This window comes from Spea bombifrons, chromosome 4 (genome assembly GCF_027358695.1).
Source record: "Spea bombifrons isolate aSpeBom1 chromosome 4, aSpeBom1.2.pri, whole genome shotgun sequence".
Classification (NCBI taxonomy): Eukaryota; Metazoa; Chordata; class Amphibia; order Anura; family Pelobatidae; genus Spea; species Spea bombifrons.
Window position 1 is genome coordinate 13,587,083 of NC_071090.1, and position 11,358 is coordinate 13,598,440.

The following is an 11,358-nucleotide window of genomic DNA, read 5'->3' on the forward strand; positions in this document are numbered from 1 at the left end:
GTAAGCACTGCAGTGCAGGCCTTTCTATTGAACTGGGTACATTTTTCTTCCCATTTTTTGTACATTTGAGCCCCTTTATTTAATTTGTGATAATTTTCTGCATTTTGAAATTTGTATTATATACATTTATGTTAGTATCTGTGAAATGGTTTTACTGTGGTGCAATTAGTTTCATTGCTAATGCTTGTTCAAGATGGCATGATGCTATCATGTGAGTTTTTAGATGGGGGTTCTGGGGTGAGATGGGAGCGTGCTTGTTTTGATCTTTTTTGGGCATGTGGGATTTTGGGGGTTTGTGGGGTTACATGTGAATGTGCTGCCTTGAGATGGTCTGTTGTGAGATTAGTTGTTTTGGGTGGTGGAGGAGGTGTTTGTTTTTATTACTTAAGGGGTTTTTTTATGATTTTTCCCGTTTCATTATCTTTTTATTAAATGTAATTTTTTGGTTTTAAACTGATTGGATTGGTTGGCAAATTTTGTTATTGATGTCATTGTTGGAAATTTGCTGTTATTGAGACCTTCTTCTTGTGTTGGGTTTTTAAATTTTTCTTTTCCTTTTCAGGCTCTGTGTAGGACTTGTTTTTGCTGATTTTTGGTACATTTAATACATTCTTCCAGACACATTGAGGATTATTTCTAAAAGGTATGTGGTGCATTAACCATTCCTTAAATGTACAGAACACAAAACATAGTGACATATAGGGGGCACATGCACTTAGTGAAATACGGTGATACACTATAAATATGGGGACACACAGGGCAGTACATAAACAAAAATAAGGACATGGGGGGACATACAAGCTTAGGGACACAGGAGGACATAATATAAATATAAAAACACATGGGGGCACAGAAACATAAGGGCCCACAGACGAACATAGGTACACAGAGTCACATATATATACAGGGAGACACACAAAGACACTCATAGGGACACGTAGAGGGACCAATACAAACAGGAACACACAGGGTTACATAGAGGGGTACACTTGAAAGTAGTTAATTTGCATATCAAAATACAGATAATGTCATAGACATGTTTAAAACCTTTCCTAATTCATGCATTTACTTGCATATCTGTTAATACAATGTATAGATTATTCCTCATCATTGTTTACTCTCTGTATTCGCAGTATAAGCAGTGATGAGGTTGACTCAGTAACCTTTAATATGGCTACATCACATGGAGAGTGTCCTTACTTTGTGAATTAAATTCATCCCATTTGTAAAAGGTAGAAAATACCTACAAATTGTTGCTTCTCCCCTTCCAAGTGTCACTTCTTGCTTGAGCTCAGTATGTTTTTGATGCTCAGTTTCTGATTGATTTATTTAAAAAAAAAAATATATATATTTTAGCTGTTTTTGAAGAAGATTTTAGAGTTTGGTCACCCTCCATGTCCTTGTTCCTGGAGCTCAGTTTACCCCCCACATTTAAAAAAAAAGTGTTTTCATCTGTTGTATTTACAAATGTAATAAAATGGAATTTAAATAAAATATAAATACAACAGATGATATTTTGGAATTCTTATTAGAGTTAAAGCAATGCTTGTCTGCAGTACAAATACATGCTTTCTCAAATGATTGCAACATTATTGAAAATCTACATAGGAAATTAGAAGATTAGAAGATTAGAAGAATTTTAGTGCATAATTGTTTGTTTGCACTCTGTGATAATTCAATTCAGATATCCGAACTATGTTCTATACTAGATGAATTGTATACTTTAACTTATCAATCATTAAATTTTTTACAGGCTCAAATCCTATTGGAGGACGCCTATTGAAGACCCACATTTCTCAGCTCCTCGCTTGGTAGTGACTGGCTGGCGGGGACGTCCAAGATATGATATAAACGTGGAACATATTTCTGCTTTTTCAACTCTTGGTTTTCGTTGGCAAACAATTTTTAGATGTTTTGGTATTAGCCGTTGGACGTTGTATTATCATAGACAAAGAACTGGATTTTGAAGACCCCGATTCTCAAATATTTCTAATTCTGAACTTCAAAATATTATATATGAAATACTCACCACTACTCCAAAATGCAGGAGAAGTCTATCTAATTGGTAGCTTAAATGAAAGACAAACTCGAGCTCAACAGTGTTTAATGTTTTTTGACCCGGTTGGAAGAACAATCAGAAGAAGATCAGCTATCCGGGGAAGAGTTTCTAATGTATTATGTTCTAATCAATTATGGTAAATTTTAATTTAAGAATTTTATATTTTGTAATAGAAAATATAATATTGTATAATTAGCTTAAAAAATTGTAAATACCGTATTGGCTCGAATATAGGCCGCACTTTTTTCCCTCACTTTAAGTCTTTAAAGTGGGGGTGCGGCCTATATTCGGGGTCTAGCGCCCGACGCCCGGGACATGCAGTCCCGGGCGCCGGGCAGGCAGCGTGGTTGGGATACAGATCCCCCGCAGCGGTGCAGGGGACCTGCATCCTACTCCCCGATACGCTCAGACAGCCTCCCCTGCCAGCACTTCCCACGGGGGGGGTGCCGGCACGGGAGGTTGTCTAAGCGCATCGTGCGGACCGCCCGCACGATGCGTTTTACCTCTGCCCCCCCGGACTTACCGGAGCAGACTCCCGGGTGTCTTGCGGGGCCGGCGGGGGACATCTACGCAATACACGTATACAACTTCCACTTGCACTGGATGTGCCGGCACCGGAAGTTGTATTGCGTAGATGTCCCCCGCTGGCCCCGCAAGACACCTGGGAGTCTGCTTCGGTAAGTCGGGGGGGGCAGAGGAGGACAGTGGTAGCATATCTCGGGGAGGGGGGACAGAGTGGCAGCATGTTTTTTTGGTGCTTTTTTAAAGAAAAAAACTTTTTCTTTAAAAAAGCACCAAACTACGTTATGATGTATAACTTATTTCCTGTTCATCCGTGGCAGCACACAATGGTTTAACATTTCCTCGTTCCCTTGGAATAGAAGATACACTCAAGCAATAGACAAGTAATAATTGATGAATTAATTAATTGGTGGTCCCTCCCACACATACCCTATAAAACCCGTTACCCAACAACGGACACCTGTATTTTTTCTCTTCTAGGAACAGAAGAAGAGACAGAGACAGGTAGCGTTCGCTTAGTCCCTGGGGCAGGAGAGTGTTTATGCGGCCGTTAACCGGGAGTTTTCCTGGTCCCTCAGCAAGCTCACCACCAGGTTACCTATAACAGAGTGATCGACATCAGGTGTGCCAAGGATCCCTTCTCCTGTTCAGGTGGTAGGTCAGTCCCCTCATGTCTGAGCTTCCCGGCGGTTCGGCAGGGATAAGGACGCGGGCTGATGTCGGTGAGCGCGGGCTGCCGGGCGAAAGATAGTCTGACCTTCATAGACAGCCTATCAATCAACTGGAATCTAATCTTCATTTATGTATTCCTCCTATCCCTCTCATTCCAAAGGTACTGAAGAAGATTCAGACCGAGAACGCCAAAGCAATCGCTATTCTCCCATACTGGCCCCGTCGGCATGGTTTCAGCTCGCATTGACGCTTTTGAGCAGGGTGTTGTGGAAGCTGCCGATCTCCAAGGATCTGCTTCTTCAATCAGGGATGTTCCACCCAGACCTGAACTGACTGCAATTGACGGCATGGTACATGAGAGGTCAGCCTTAATTGATCAAGGGCTTTCTAATGAAGTCGTTAACACTCTGCTAGAGTCCAGGAAACCAGCCACAAGGAGAGTGTATTCTAGAGTTTGGAAACTATACTCAGATTGGTGTACGAGAAAAGAAATGTCTCCTACAGGTATACCTACCTAGTTTCTTCAAGAGGGCTTTGACAAAGGGTTAAAGCCGAACACAAGGTCCAGGTGACGGCAATTAATGCGCAACTGAATGGAGCATTTGTTGGCTCCCCCCTGGTTTCTAGGTTTTTTTAAGGCGGTTAACAAGTTGAGGCCATCATATCATGACCCCATCCCTACCTGGGATCTTCCTCTAGTGCTTAGAAAGCTCTGCGATCAACCTTGTGAACCGATGGACTCGGCCTCTCTAAAGTTCATTTCATTTAAAACCATTTTCTTAGTTGCCATCACATCAGCTAGATGAGTCAGTGAACTCCAGGCGTTATCTAGCAGGGAACCTTATCCAGAGGCGGTGATTCTAAGAACAATGCTGGGATTTCTGCCTAAAGTTCCGTCAGTCGAGAATCTAAATCAGGAGATCATACTTCCAGTACTACCATCTCAAGAAGACAATTAATACCTCCTGGATGTGAAACGAACCATTGTAACCTACTTGGAGAAAACCGCTCCTTTTACGCTATCAGAAGGTCCCTTCCTTCAATTTCAAGGCCAAAACAAGGGAAAAAGAGCAAGCACAGCTACTCTAGCCAGATGGTTAAGAGACACCATCAAGATGTGCTATACCATGGAAGGTATTCAATCTCCTCTAACACTAAAAGCTCATTCCACAAGATCAATGGCAGCATCGTGGGCAGAGAGGTACCACGTAACCGATGGATCAAATCTGTAAAGCGGCCACATGGGCCTCTCCATCTACCTTTATGAAACACTACAGGTTGGATGTCGCATCCTCTCAAGGATCAGCAAGGATTTGGCAAGAGTGTAATCCATGGAGCAAGTATGATTTAACTGCTTGTGATTTCCCACCCTGTATTCTTTGTCACTGCTTGGCTTGTCCCATTGTGTGCTGCCACGGATGAACAGGAAGTGGAAAATGTACCTTTTTTGAAATTTTCATTTCCTGGAATCCGTGGCAGCACAAGTATACCCAAATAATATTTTTACTGCTATATACCATACAGGTGTCCGTTGTTGGGTAACGGGTTTTATAGGGTATGTGTGGGAGGGACCACCAATTAATTAATTAATCAATTATTACTTGTCTGTGTGCTATTGCTTGAGTGTATCATCTATTCCAAGGGAACGAGGAAACGTTAACCCATTGTGTGCTGCCACGGATTCCAGGAAATGAAAATTTCAAAAAAGGTAAATTTTCCACATAATTATACCATGTTCATAGCCTATCCATTGTCTCAATTATCTTTGTTAACATGTTTTTCTTTCTTAAAATGGTGACAGCACATGAAGAGAGGAAGCTTCAGCTCCTCTCCTTCCAACTGCCGCTTCCTCCCGGATATGCCACCCGGCCCCCCAGATATGCCACTCTGCCCTCTGATATGCTTTAAGCCAGCCTTATATGCCACTCTGCCCCCGTCCCCCAGACATACCAATGCATCCCCAGACTCCATGGTGCCTAGCGGGGACTGCCAGTGGACGTCTGCGTGATGCGTGTAGACAACCTCTGCTGCTTCTCACCACTTCCGCCGGGGCTTACCCTCTTGTAAGCCACTTATTCTGATGGTGAGGCCTTTATTGTCTAGTTCCTGCTGGGTCCATCTCTTGTAGCGCTAGGTGGATGCAGCAGCTAGGGCTCGGTAAGGGCTGCTGCAGTTTGGTGTAATGAGAGAGACTACATTTGTGCCAAATGTTACAGTTTCATCTATTCGCCAGAATAACAAACTAACAAATGCACCATAGGGCGGAAGAAACAAAGTACGAATTTGCACAATACAGAAATCTGTGTTTATTCGTTCTGTCCCCACGGACACTATTTTAACGTCACTAAGAGGATGATAATCTCACCATTTTGCCTGCATTAATAGGAGGGACATGAGTGAGCTGATTTGTCCTTGTTCAAAGAAAAGAAAACAACAGACTAGTGATGAAGGGAACCTATATAAGAGCAGAGCAGGCAGAGGATACATGCATTTCACTTTGACTGTTTTATGTGACACTGCTGTGCTGCATCTCAGCATTTTACAGAGTGAGACTCTGTGTGAGACTTAGTAAGCCTCTGCCTGCCATTTCTCAGTGTCTAAGACTCTGAATTTATTTAAATAATTAATTTGATTAAAATAATTTAACTAGTCCATTACTATCTTTAACCTTAACTCTAAGTTAAAAATGTGGAGGAATTTTGTCGAATATGAAGGTAGAGACAGACAAATTTTGTAGAACGCAAGGAAAGTGTTTCCCCCAGAACTGAACACAAACTTTCCACTGGCACCCAATCTATTTCTTACGCCATTTATCAGAGACACTACTACTAATACATTTTGCAGCTATGATCAAGGATTTCGAATTATGAGTTCATTTTTTATTTGGATTTATTTTGTTTAAATTATAGTTAAGAGTTATGTTTTTCTTTTTAAAAACAGATACTTTAACCTTTCCTTTTCTGATTTTTCTGTTAAGTAGCTACTGCTGGGCATCAAAGTTGTAAATTTCTATTAAAAGCTTATTTCACCACTGTTCCAAGGTTTCTCTGTTTGTAGATAAGAGCTCTCACAGTGGTTCACTGGAGTCCAGGGACGTAACTAGAAGCCTCAGGGCCCCGGTGCGAGAATCTGTTAAGGGCCCCCCCACCCCAACCCAATCTACCCTCTCCCTACTCCCCCTCCTCACTATCTACCCCCCTTCTCACTATCTACCCTCTTCCTACCCCCCTCCTCACTATCTACCCTCTCCCTACCCCCCTTCTCACTATCTACCCTCTCCCTACCCCCCTTCTCACTATCTACCCTCTCCCTTCCCCCCTTTGTAGGTCACTTACCGTGCAGTCCTGTGGTGGTGGTGGCGCGAGGCCCCTGTCTCGCTGCTCTGCCGCGGTGCGCGCGGCTTCACTGCTGAACGCCGGTACATGACGTCATATGCCGTCGCTCAGCATGAAGCGCCAGCACCCGAGACAGACGCCTCCTTCTCCCACCACTACAGTCGGGGCAGCGCTGAGGCAGGCTGAGGCAGGCAGCGGCGGCAGCGAGCAGAGGAGACAGAAGGGAGCCAAGCGGTTGCTGAAAACGACTGCTCGCCACCCCTTGAGCCCCTCTGACAGTCGTGACCCTGGTAGTTCCGCCACTGCTGGAGTCCCCTTTCCAGACTGATAGATGGTTAATGACTTTGTTTAAGATCTGTTCTTAATTCACTTTAGATCATAGCATCATGTGCAGCTTTTTTAGACCTGTTAGCCTACTCAACTTTGCCATACAGCTTCTATTTAATTGGTTTAGATTGAGCATGGCTGGCAATAATCACCCCTGGGTGTGAAATTGAACGCAATTATCAGTTAAATTTGTTTTTTTTTTAAAATAAGGCCAGGAAGCGTTTTCTTTTGGAAATTGAAAGAAATTCAGCATTTAAAAATTTTATTTTTTGTTTACTTGGGTTATCTTTGTATAATATTAAAACTGATTTAATGATCTGGGACATTTAAGTGTGACAAAAATTAGAAGAAATAGTAAAGGGACAAATACTTTTTTTTACAGTAATGTCAATGGTATTTATTACAAATATGACATTGATCACTGACCTGTGTTATATGACATACATGTTGAAAGTGCCACAATATGGCTTACTGAACATGTTTGTATTCACCAAAAGTAGAAAATTTCACAAATCTGTTCACTGTAACTAATGTTATTCATACCTGGTATAGTATAAAATACACAACCTTTTCAAAGCCAAACAACATTTGTCAACATTAATGCCCATGGTTTTGGAATGGAATGTCTAACAAGCTCATATAGTGTGATGGTGTGTACCAGACTTCAAACTAGTTTGAAATTTTAGTCAACACTACTGCTGAGGAGGCAGCACCAGATTCCCCAAAAATAACAAATAGTGGCTTGAATAGAAAGCTCATGTTGTCCTAAAATATAATATAATCCTCTCTTATATAGAGGTAAATTGATGCACATGTTTCCTTAGAGGTACTGACAACGTTGTCATTTCCATATTCATTTTGCTCTATTAGGTAGTTTTATTGGTTTGATGACATTTGTTCCTCTGCCAATATAGAATAATTTTTAGCTCCAGTACCTACAGTAGTATAATGCAAAGATGCGTCTATTCAGTGGCAAAGTGTACCTGGAACATCTTTTTTGTAGACAAACAAGGCTCAAATAATAACCCCTTAATGACCAGTGACATGCCATGACATTAAACAAGCTTATATTCAAAAACCACTTGGCGGCGCTCATGTAAAATAAAAAGTGAAAAACCAACCACAATAGTGTAGAGTGTAAAGGAATAAAAATGTATATATTAGGTGTTCATCACATTCACAAAAGTATTGAATATTTTGTGTGCGTCTCAATGTCTTGTCTTGCAATCTCTGAAAAAATGTGCAAAGAGAGATACCAATAGTGTAATCTTGTAGGTAGAAATAAAGAGGTAAATAAATGGTTGAACACATAACACATGTGCAAAACAGCGCTCAGGGAGGGTATGAAGACCCAACGATTCCCAATGGATTCCTATATGTTCCCAGGAGGATTCTTGGTTTAACGTAAGGGCTATAAATAATAGACTTGGGCACCAGTGGGCTCTTCGTGTTCGTCTTCGTGCTCGTCTTCGGGAAAAAAAAACTTTGTATTCCGCGAATATTCGCTCGTTCCTGTCTTCTTTTCGGGCGAATATTCGTGGACATTCTCCGTGCTCGTTTCATCTTCGTTTTCTCCCGGCTGCAGCAGCAGCAGCAGATGCGTTAAGGTACGTGTGTGCGACTCTATTGGTCGCCGGAAGGGGGCTGGTCTGGCATCAACAAATGAATTGCAGAACTGCAGAATGCACTTCATTCGTTGATGGCAGACGAGCCCCCTGCCGAAACGACCAATAGAGTTGCACACACGTACCGAGGTGTACTGTACACAATACACATTGCCCGAAACTGAGGGCCAAGTTCCTCTGAGCAATTGTCTTGTCTAGACAAATGCTTCAAGGAACTTGGCCTCCTTTTTATCATACACAGTCACACATCCATAGATCTTTAATAAAAGAATAGGGATTATTTTACATTTTGGACCACTTTTAAATACATGCCTAACATTTGCTACCTATTTATAATGGCATACTTTGCAACAACCCAACTTTTACTGGACAGGACCGGAAAAAAGCAGGACTGTCCACGAAAATGTTGGGTGTGTTGGCAGGTATGCGAATGGAAAAATGTTGGACAAGAACTAAAAAATAGCTTAGGATTAATGTACGGTTATGTTAAAGATTATTAGCAGTGCACTGTTTTGGTTAAAGATGTATGTATGTCTAAATAATCATTTAATTTTAATGGGTGTTAAAAAAAAAATAGGGGTATATTTAATTTAATTTTAAAGTTATATTTATTATTAATTACTTTATTATATTTATTTAATGTTGTAGTGCTACCCTACCCAGCTATTCCTATGTGCACTAGCATACCTAGTTTAGCTAAATTTGATGGGACAGGAAAAAAGCAGGACTGTCCCTAAAAAAGTTGGGTCTGTTGGCAGGTATGTGGATGGAAAAATGTTATAGGGTGAAGTGTGAGTTATAGCGTTAATGCTAGTGAGTGTAGAAGTGAAGGCCAGGGCAAATACTGTCAGTCCTAGGCGTTTGGGAGCGGACTTACAGAACTCAGACACAAGGCCCTAGCGTAAATTAGCTACACCGGCGCAGGTAGCAGACGTTGCCACACCGCAAACACGTGCAACCAGGGGGAGAAACTACCTTGAACATTTTGGACATTTCAGGCATGACACTAGCCAGGAAGCGAACTGGCAGAGAAGAGACGCTGGCACCACCACCAACGGCAGCGGGACTGGGAAAGGCAAATGAGTGGGCAATTGGCGACCCGCTCACCTCTTTCACCCCAGGGCAAAGCATCCAAAGACTGTCAGTCCTAGGCGTTTGGGAGCGGACTTACAGAACTCAGACACAAGGCCCTAGCGTAAATTAGCAACACTGGCGGAGGTAGCAGACGTTGCCACACCGCAAACACGTGCAACCAGGGGGAGAAACTACCTTGAACATTAGAGAAAGAAAATTAACTTTCCAAGCTAAGAGCTGGGTAACCCAATTTGGGCAGATTGAATTCAAGAAAGGCAATCTGCTCCATCAGACGAGGTGCCATGCGTGAGCGCTGTGGACTCAGTATGTTTCCAGTCATAGAAAACACGCGCTCACTTTGAACAGTGGTTGGCAAACATGATAGAAGCTGCTGCAGAACCCATGAGAGTGCAGGCCACACGCTCTACTTTTCCTCCCAGTAGCTAAGAGGATCAACATTAGGTGCAGAAGGAACTTCACAGAGGTAAAGTTTGACCATTTCAGCAGCACTACTCTCCTTTCTGCTGCTAGCTCTGTCAGATGGTCCAACTATACTCCCAAGTGCCTCTTCCCAAAACGCAGCTGCTCCACTCAGCTGTGTTGTGATGCTTATGGCACTGCTGCTGATGCTGCTGCTAGGAGTAGCAGACCACATCATCTCTTCCTCCTTCTGCACCTCTCCCTCCTCGGACAGCATTCCCATTTTACGCTGCCAGTCACGCACCTTGTTAACCAATTGCTCCCGGTAGCTACTGAGAACATTGAATTTCATTGCTAGCTTTCCCTTTCTTGGATCGCAAAGGCACGCAAGCATCATTTCGGGACTCTCTTCCATGCGTTTGTGAAGGTGTACTTTTAGCAGATCCTTCAGCTTCCTGACTATGGCTGCTATGTCAGGATGTAGAGTGCCACTTTGAACAGCCTCACGGTTTTCAAGGAACACATCCATCTTGCTGCCTAGATGGGAGAACACTGGGATTACCTGGGACAGACTGCCAGTGTTTGAGCTTAAATTTTCAGTGGCATCCCTGAATGGTTTAAGGACTGCCACTAGCTGGGCGATCACTGTCCAATCCTCCCTATTCAATGGAGATGTAATCCCAATATTATGCTCTGAGGCAAGATTATAGATTTCCCTCTGCTGCTCCAAAATCCTCTCCAGCATCTCTAAAGTGGAGTTCCACCGCATACTGACATCATGTCGTAGGCAGTGTACGGGAAGACCTGACCTCTCTTGCTCTTCCCTCAAAAGTTGGCTAGCCTTAACACTATGGTGAAAGTGGCCAGCGATCTTTCTGCAGCGGGACAGAACTACTGCTGCTACATTAGTTCCTTCTGACATTGCTGCCTTCACTACAAGATGGCTGATGTGGGCTGCACAGCGCACACCAACAATATGACCATCTCGCAGCGCTTTCACCATATTGGCACCTCCATCAGTCACCACAAAACCAACTTCAACATTGGTGCCCGCCTCTGCTCCCACCCAAAGGCTTAACATTTTCCTCATTGCATGCAGAATATTTTCGGAAGTGTGCTTTTCATCCATCACTTCTGCATGGAGAAGGAATGATCGGTAGCCTGCTGCAGCAGCTTCCTTGGGCACACCGGGCTGCCACCAGTGTGCTGTCAAAGAAAGAAAGGCATGCTGCCCACTAGGTGCACTCCACAAATCTGTTGTGAAATGAACAGACTGACCAGCAGCCTTGGAAAGCTTCTCTTTCACTGCTGAAACACAGGACCG